The 8,794-nt window shown below is 51.1% G+C and overlaps 2 long non-coding RNA genes across 2 annotated transcripts; both read left to right on the top strand.

The window, feature by feature from the left end:
• Nucleotides 1-550: 550 nt before the first annotated feature.
• Nucleotides 551-3,475, top strand: LOC123371952. Its single transcript, XR_006580017.1, has 3 exons — nucleotides 551-1,284; nucleotides 1,627-1,738; nucleotides 3,052-3,475. It is a non-coding gene; the product is annotated as an uncharacterized LOC123371952 (long non-coding RNA).
• Nucleotides 3,476-5,911: 2,436 nt separating this feature from the next.
• Nucleotides 5,912-8,117, top strand: LOC123371955. The gene is made up of 3 exons (XR_006580019.1): nucleotides 5,912-6,188; nucleotides 7,107-7,310; nucleotides 8,065-8,117. It is a non-coding gene; the product is annotated as an uncharacterized LOC123371955 (long non-coding RNA).
• Nucleotides 8,118-8,794: the final 677 nt, after the last annotated feature.

The raw sequence follows: 8,794 nt of genomic DNA, 5'->3' as shown, positions 1-8,794 counted from the left end.
TTATTTCCGATAATAATAGAACTAGGGGCCACCAAATGAAATTAATGGGCAGCAGGTTTAAAATAAATAAAAGGAAGTTGTTCTTCACGCAGCGCACAGTCAACCTGTGGAACTCGTGAAGGCCAGGACTATAACAGGGTTTAAAAGAGAACTGGATAAATTCGTAGAGGTTAGGTCCATTAATGGCTATTAGCCAGGATGGGTAAGGAATGATGTCCCTAGCCTCTGTTTTTCAGAGGGTGGAGATGGATGGTAGGAGAGAGATCACTTGATCATTACCCGTTGGGTTAATTCCCTCTGGGGCACCTGGCAATGGCCAGGATACTGGGCTGGATGGATCTTTTGGTTTGAGCCAGTTTGGCCATTCTCATGCTTTTATGGGTGCCTTTACAATGGGTGCCTTCCAGTTGCAATTGTAAAGTAGTAAAGGGAGATGGGTTGAGGGCTGGGATACGGGAGACGTGAAATGAAGAGACTACGTGACATTGCAGTTGGAGATGCTAATTTTTTTTGGTTTCCCTCCCTCTGCTGAGATTAGTACTAAGGAAAAAGAAGTCACGGTCAGAGTCTACTGTCCTCATGCGATGGAAAGTGAGCGAGAGTGACGAGACCACGAGCATTGTCAAAATCAAGCATTAGGCATGCATCTGGGAGCGGAGCAGCTACTGCTGTCAGTGAGATAAGTGTCTGTTCTGGTGAGAGCTCTGCTCACGGCCCACCTGGCTCCAGGTAGGGACGTCTTGTTAGTTGGGCCTGGGTTTGTAACAAAATGTTCATGACTAGCTGTGGTTATGAGGGAGACTGGGTCCCCATTTTCAGGGTCTGCTCATTTCTCTGCTGACAAGCGATGTGTCCTCTGCAGAAAAGATAGGTTCCAGGTGGTGAGTTGCTTGCCTTCCTCCCGTGTTTCTCTCTCTCTCTCTCTCTCTCTTCTCTAGTGTTGGCCAACACACTCTGTCAGTCTGTCCTTGCCTCTTTTTCTGCTGTTTCACTTCATTGCACACAGGCAGGTGAGTTAGCTGTGTATCCCCAGAGGCCAGGTCTCGGGAAGCATGGCGAAGTAGGAGAGGACGAAAATAATGCAGGGAAGTGGGTGTGAGAGTGGAGGCAGGTACTGGAAGGTCTTGTGCACCTGTAGTGTTTTTGGCAGTGATGGCTTTTCCATAGGTGGTTTGCTGTTCTTGCAGAGGGCAGCGGAGCATCTGCAGGAAGCGGACCTGCACAATCTAGCTCTTTCGCTTTGCAGTGCAGCCGAGGAGCGCTCTTGTAATGTTGGAGGAGCAGGTGTGTGTTTTTTGTGAAATGATATTTCTCTATCCAGTATCTGCAGAATGAGGTGCCTCGTGGAGAGCAGAGAGATGCTTCTCCTATCCATGGGATGGGTCCTGGGGAAGGTCCAGCTCTGCCTGTGGCTGGCAGTGGTCTGGGATTGTCCCTTTCCTGGAGGGCTGTAGCTCCTTAGGAGTGGTGAGTATTTTAGGCCCTGGGTAAGCTGAAGAAGAATAAAGGAGGGAGCAGCAGCCAGTGACGTGTGTCTCCGTTGTTCTTCGATGCACAAGTGGTGACCTAGCTTACAAGTGTTCTCTCTCTCTCTCTCTCTCTCTCTCTCTCTCTCTCTCTTTTCAGTCGTACTGAGATTGGTCAGATGAGAGATCGGCCAACCTGTGGCAGAGACCAAGGAAGGAACAGCCACCCGGAGCCCATCCCTAGGGATGGAAGCCGGACAATGATCTGCAGAGTAAGAGCAAATGGAAACTTGCTGAAGTTCAGTATTGAGGGAGGGCTGCAAATACTCTTGTCAGTGGAAAGAATTTGTGAGTATGGGGAGGGCCCCTGAGGAAAGACCTCAGCATCTCACAGGGGCATGATAAGCTCGGGGGAATCCTTTGTGCCCTCTCAAGGAATTGTCAGGTGCTATGGAGTCTTCCCAAAGTGCGATAACTCTTTGTGGAGAGCCAGGAAGGTGACTACAGGTGCTGAGTTTGCCTCCTTCCTGTATGTGTATCTCTGTTCTCATAGTTGGCCAACATGTGCGCGCTCTCTCTTTCTGTCTCTCCTTGCATAGAACATGGGCAATGGTGGATGCTCACAGTCTAGGGCTGGAGAGCCTGCATCCCACTGGGGCATTGGGAGGGGGAAGAGAAGCATGATGGGTACTAGATCCTCCATTGGTAGTGGTGGGGGTGACTGTAGGAGTTGACTCTGACTCGGTTCATCAAGTGGGGCTGATGTACGGTGGGTGGGAGAGGGAGGGCGGCATCTCACACACCAATAGAACTTTGGGCAGTGACGGCCCCTGTGATGGGTTGGATCACAGACACCCCCCTGGGAGCTGCCAACTGATGTGCCAAGTTACCTCTGCCCCTGCTTTCCCTGCTAGCTCAGGACTCTAGCACCCTCTCTTGCTGAGCCAGATACTCCCATCTACTCCAACATAGACCCAGGGTCTGAATTACTTGCCCCAAAGCTGCAGGTTTACCTGAAAACAGCTCACAGAAGTGTGCTTGTCTTTAGCACTCAGATGCCCAGCTTTAGCACTCAGATGTACAAACACAAATAAGTCCGTTTTACCCTGCATAAAGCTTATACAGAGTAAACTCATAAATAGTTCATCCTCTATAACACTGATAGAGAGAGATGCACAGCTGTTTGCCCCCCCTCCAGATTAACTCTGGGTTAATTAATAAGTAAAAAGTGATTTTATCAATACGGAAAGTAGGATTTAAGTGGTTCCAAATAGTAACAGACAGAACAAAGTGAGTCACCAAGCGAATTAAAAAGCGCAAATCTATGTCTAATCAAACTGAACACAGATAATCTCACCCTCAGAGATGCTTCAGTAAGTTTTTTTTCCTCAGACTGGACCCCATCCAGGCTTGGGCACAATTCTTTCCCTGGTACAGCTCTTGTTCCAGCTCAGGTGGTAGCTAGGGGATTCTTCATGACTCCATGGAGCTATAAAGGTGTAATGGGAGATGGGAGAACAACCACCTACACAACACTGCAGATTCCGATGATAACTTCTGTTTTTCCCTCTTCTGTTGTGCTTAGTACCACGGAGAAAGAAGTGAAGGGTAAGAGCCCACCCCCGTTGTGAGATGGAAAGCACCAAGAGCCGGGAGACCACAAGCGTTGTCGATGCCAGCCTATGGCGATGCCGTCGATCTGGAAGTGGAGCAGCCGTCACCATCAGTGAGAAGTGTCTGGTTTGGGGAGGACTCCGGTAACGGCCCACCTGCCTCCAGGCTGAGACTTGTCATTAGCTGGGGCTCAGTTTGTAGGAAAAGATTCCTGACCTGCTGTGGTTACGAGGGAGACAAGGTCCCCATTTTCAGGGGCTGGTCTTTTCTCTGTCCACAAACAGTGTGTCCTACGCAGCAGAAGGTTGGATCGAGGAGGATGACTCCAGCTGTTGAATTTCTTGACTCCATCCCCCATTTTTCTCTCTCTCTCCCCTAATGTGTTGGCCAACACACTCTGTCTGTCTGTCTCCCTTCGTAGGACACGGGCAGGTGTGTTAGGTGTGCATCCCCACAGGCTAGGTCTTGTGAGCTATGAACAAGTAGGGGACCGAAATGATGCAGGGCAGTGGGCGCTAGAGTGAAGCGGTGACTGTGGGTGTTGACTGAGTCTCTGCTCTAGTGGGGCTGATGTGGATGGGATGGGAGAGGGAGGCAGGGATGAGGGCAAGATTTCACGCATCAATTGTATTTTGTGTAGCGATGGCTGTTGCTTGGCTTATTTGCTGCACTTGCAGAGAAATCTTCGGGAGCAGCAGCAGGAGGAGAAATTAGCAGACACGGACCTGAGCAGCCTGGACATCCTTCTAAGCACAGATTAACAGTCCTCAGCTTTCTGCCTTCCACGTAACTAGCTGTGAGTAAGCAGTCGGTGCTTCGAATTGCTCATCTTTTGTTGCTCCAGCTTTGTTCCTGGTTGGGTACATGGCTCTATGGGGTTAAGAGGAGAGAAAGGCACAGGTCTCCTGTGCAGAGTGGCTGTTTTGAGTGTACGTGCAACAGGCTGCTTTCTAGTGGTGGTCCTGAAGGTGTAACGGAAGAAGGGTTATGGGTGGAGGTCTGGGGTGCGGTAAATGGGAGAAGAACTTATGTGATGTTGCCAACTGAGATGCTAACTCGTTTGTTTCTCCTCCACCCCCTTGTGCTGGGTTCAGGACCAAGAGAAAAGAAGTGGAGGGTCAGCGTCGGCTCATCTCATGATATGGAAAGCGAGTGAGAGCAGCGAGCCTGTGAGCATTGTTCATGCCAGGCAAGAGCCGTCAAGCTGGGAGCGGAGCAGAGGCCACTGTCACTGAGATAAGTGTCTGGTTTGGTGATTGCTCTGCTCACGGCTCAGCTCCTGGTAGGGACGCCCCATTAGCAAGATCTGGGTTTGTAAGAAAAGGTTCCTAACTAGTGGTTATGAAGGAGACAAGGTCCCCATTTTCTGGGGCTGGTAATTTCTCTGGCCAGGAGGGGTGTGTCCTCTGCAGCAGAAGGTTGGATCCAGGGGGATGACTCCAGCTCGTGAGTTTCTTGACTCCCTCCCATGTTTTTTTCTCTCTCTCTCTCCTCTAATGTGTTGGCCAACACACACTCTGTCTGTCTGTCTCTCTCACTCTGTCTCTGTCCTTGCTTCTTCTTGTGCTGTCTTCCTTCATAGGACATGGATGGGAGTGCTAGGTATGCATCCCCACAGGCTAGATCTCAGGAGCTATGAACAAATAGGAGGAGATGAAAATCATGCGGGGCAGTGGGCGCTAGAGTGGAGCGGTGTCTGTGGATGTTGACTCAGTCTCTGTTCATGGAGTCGAGCGGATGTAGATGGGATGGGAGAGGGAGGCAGGGATGAGGGCAAGATTAAATGCACCAGTAGTGCTGTGTGTAGTGATGGTACTTGCTTGGCTTTATTAGTTTCCAGAGGAATCATCCAGGAGCCCTCGCTGGACGAGAATATGCAGAAGTGGATGTGAGCAGCCTGGGCATCCTTCTAAGGAGACATGAATAGTCCTCCGCTTCCTGCCTCCCGCTTAACTGGCTGTGAGTAAGAGGTCAGTGCTTTGAAATCCTCATCTGTACTCACTGTAGTATTCTTCACAGCACGTGTGCTTCCTCATTGGGTATGGGGCTCCGTGGTATTGAGGCTGGGGAGGGGCCAGAGTCTGCTGTGCAGAGTGACTATGTCGGGTGCCGTTGCAAGGGGTGCTTTTGGTTGCAATGCTAAAGGTATAACGGGAAGAGGGTTGAGGGCAGAGCCATGCCATGCGGGAGAGTTGAAAGGAAGAGCCTAGAAGACATTATGAACTAAGGTGGTAACTGATCTGTTTTCTCCCCTTGTGCTGGGTTTAGTACCAAGGGAAAATAAGTCACGTGCCAGAATCTACTGCCCTCATGCGATGGAAAGTGAAGGAGAGCGATGACACTGCGAGTATTGTCAATGCCACGCAAAAGCTGTCCAACTGGGAGCGGAACAGCTGCCACTCTCAATGCGATAAGTGTCTGTTTTGGTGATTGCTCTGCTCACGGCCCTCCCTGCTCCTGGTAGGGACACCACATTAGCTGGGGCTGGGTTTGTAAGAAAATGTTCTTGACTAGCTGTAGTTACGAAGGGCACAAGGTCCCCATTTTCAGAGGCTGCTCAGTTCTCTGGCCAGGAGCGGCGAGTTCTCTGCAGCAGAAGGTTGGATCCAGGAGGATGAGTGCAGGTGGTGAGTTGCTTGCCTTCATCCTGTGTTTTTCTCTTTCTCTTCTAATGTTTTGGCGAACTCTCTCTCCCTGTGTGTGTGTGTGTCTCTCTCTCTCTCTCTCTCTCTCTCTGTCCTTGCCTCTCCTTGTGCCGTTTCCCTTCATAGGACATGGGCAGTGGTGCTAGCTGTGCATCCCCGCAGGCTAGCTCTCAGGAACCATGAAGAAGTAGGAGGGGATGAAAATCATGCTGGACAGTGGGTGCAAGAGTGGAGCGGTGACTGTCAGTGTGTACTCGGTCTGTATTCATTGAGTGGATTTCACGCAGCAATAGAGCTGTATGTAGTGATGTCTCATGCTTGGCTTTTGCAGCTGCGCTTCTAGAGGAAGCATGGAGGAGCAGCAGCCGAAGGAGAAGGTGGCAGACGTGGACCTGAGCAGTTTGGGCATTCTTCTAAGCAGAGATTAACAGTCCTCAGCTTTCTGCCTTGCACATAACTGGCTGTGAGTAAGCGATACTGTATTCAAAGCACTGAACTCCTCACTTAAAGTCACCCCGGTTAACGTTGTTACGTTGCTGATCAATTAGGGAACATGCTCGTGTAACATTGGGCAATGCTCCCTTATAACGTTGCTTAGCCGCTGCCTGGTTTATCCAGTCCTTGCAGGAAGAGCAGCCCGTTTCAGCTAGCTGGTGGGGGCTTGGAACCAGGGTGGACCGGCAGCCCCCCATCAGCTCCCCGCCCTGCTAAGTTCCCTGTGCGGCAGCCACCCAGCAGGCTATCAATTGCCGGCAGTTCAGCTGTCCCTTCCCCCCCACTGCCATGTGCTGCTCCTGCCCTCTGCCTTGGAGCTTCTCCCCGGAGGCTCCTGCTTGCTGTGCAGGGGAGAGGAGAAAGGGGGGCTAATGTCAGGGTGTCCCCCTCCCCCTACTCCTGCCCCCCACTTACCCCTTCTCCATCTAGAGCAGGGTGGGGACAGGACAGGGCTCAGGGTGGAAAGAGTCTGTTGCCCGCAGCTGCTGTCTCAACTTCCTGACCTACTTAAAAAGGCAATGTCCTTAAAGTGGTGTCAGCGCACTTGAAGGGGCGATGTGCATCTCTCGCTCTCTCCCCCCCCCCCACACACACACAGGGTGTGTCTCTGTCTCTCTCTGCGATGCTGTCTGCCCTCCCTCCCTCCATTCGTGCTGCCTTGTAGAGTGTGAGGTTACATTAACAACAATGCGTTAATCCTTGAGGGCTCAGCTGAGTGCTAGTTCATCATTTAGCAGTAAGGCATTCTCTGGGAAATATCCCACCCTCTGACTGCACCACCTCAACCAAGCTTCACAATCATCATTACTGGTTACAGTATTAAATTGTTTGTTTAAAACTTACACTTTTATTTTCTCCTCTTTATTTGCTCTAGTATTGTTCACAGGCCGTGTGCTTCCTCGTTGGGTACAGGACTCTGTGGTATTAAGGCTGGGGAGTGGCCAGAGTCTGCTGTTCAGAGTGACTGTCGGATGCTGTTGCAAGGGCTGCTTTTTGGCTGAAATGCTAAAGGTGTCATGGGAAGAGGGTGGAGCGCTGCCGTGTGGGAGAGGTGAAAAGAAGAGCTAATGCGATGTTGCCCGCTTAGATGGTAAGTTATTTTTTCCCCTTGCGCTGGCTTTAGTACCAAGGGAAAAGAAATCAGGCATCAGAGTCTACTCCCTTCACACATTGGAAAGTGATCGGACCGCGAGAGCTATTGCTGCTATGGAAAAGCCGTCCAACTGGGAGTGGGAACAGCTGCTACTCTCAATGATAAGTGTCCGTTTTGGTGATTGCTCTGCTCATGGCCCCGTTGCTTCTGGTAGCGATGCTCCGTTAGCTGGGGCTGGGTTTGTAAGAAAAGGTTCCCGACTAGTGGTTATGAGGGAGACAAGGTCCCCATTTCCAGGGGCTGCTCAGTTCTCTGGCCAGGAGCAGTGTGTCCTCTGCAGCAGAAGGTTAGATCCAGGAGAATGGCTGGCTGCAGGTGGAGAGTTGCTTGCCTTCCTCCTGTGTCTCTCTCTCTCTCTCCCTCTCTCTGTTCTCTAGTATGTTGGCCAACACACACCCTGTCTATATCCTTACCTTTCCTTATGCTGTCTCCCTTCTTAGGACACAGGCAGGCCTGTGAGGTGTGCATCCCCACAGGTTAGGTCTTGGAAGCCGTGGAGTAGTAGGAAGGGATGAAAACCATGTTGGGCAGTAGGTGCTAAAGTGGAGCGGTGACTGTTGGTGTTAACTCGGTCTCTGTTCGTCAAGTGGGGCCGATGCAGATGGGATGGAAGAGGGAGGCAGGGATGAGGCCAAGATTTCAAGCACCAATAGAGCTGTGTGTAGTTATGGCTCATGCTTGGCTTTTGCAGCTGCGCTTGCAGAGGAATTGTCCAGGAGCCCCAGCCCAAGGAGAAACTGGCAGAAGTGGATCTGAGCAGCCTGGACATCCTTCTAAGGAGACATGAACAGTCCTCAGCTTTCTGCCTTCTGAACAACTGCCTGTGAGTAAGCGGTCAGTGCTTTCAATTCCTTATTTGTACTTGCTGTAGTTTTCTTCACAGGCCATGTGCTTCCTCGTTGGGTACCGGGCACAGTGGTATTAAGGCTGGGGAAGGGACAGGAGTCTCCTGAGGAAAGTGACCATTTTGGGTGCAGTTACAATGGGTCCCTTCTAGTTGCAGGTGTGAAGTAGTAACGGGAGATGGTTTGAGGGCGGAGCTGTGGGATACAGGAGATGTGAAATGAAGAGACTGTGCAACATTGCAGACCGAGATGCTGTTGTTGTTTTTCTTTTTCTCCCCTCTGCTGGGTTTAGTACCAAGGAAAAAGAAGTCACACGTCAGAGTCTACTGCCCTCATGCGATGGCAAGTGAGTGAGAGCAGCGAGCCTGTGAGCATTGTTCAGGCCAGGCAAGAGCCGTACATCTGGGAGCCGAGGAGATGCTACTGTCGGTGAGATAAGTGTCTGTTTTGCTGAGGGTTCTGCTCACGGCCTATCTGACTCCAGGTAGAGACACCCTGTTAGCTCGGGCTGGGTTTGTAAGAAAAGGTTCCTGACTAGCTGTGGATACGAGGGAGACAAGGTCCCCGTTTTCAGGG

This window comes from Mauremys mutica, chromosome 5, assembly GCF_020497125.1.
Source record: "Mauremys mutica isolate MM-2020 ecotype Southern chromosome 5, ASM2049712v1, whole genome shotgun sequence".
In the NCBI taxonomy this organism is placed as follows: Eukaryota; Metazoa; Chordata; order Testudines; family Geoemydidae; genus Mauremys; species Mauremys mutica.
The sequence above is the reverse complement of the archived record's forward strand: the minus strand, read 5'-3'. Positions and strand labels throughout refer to the sequence as shown.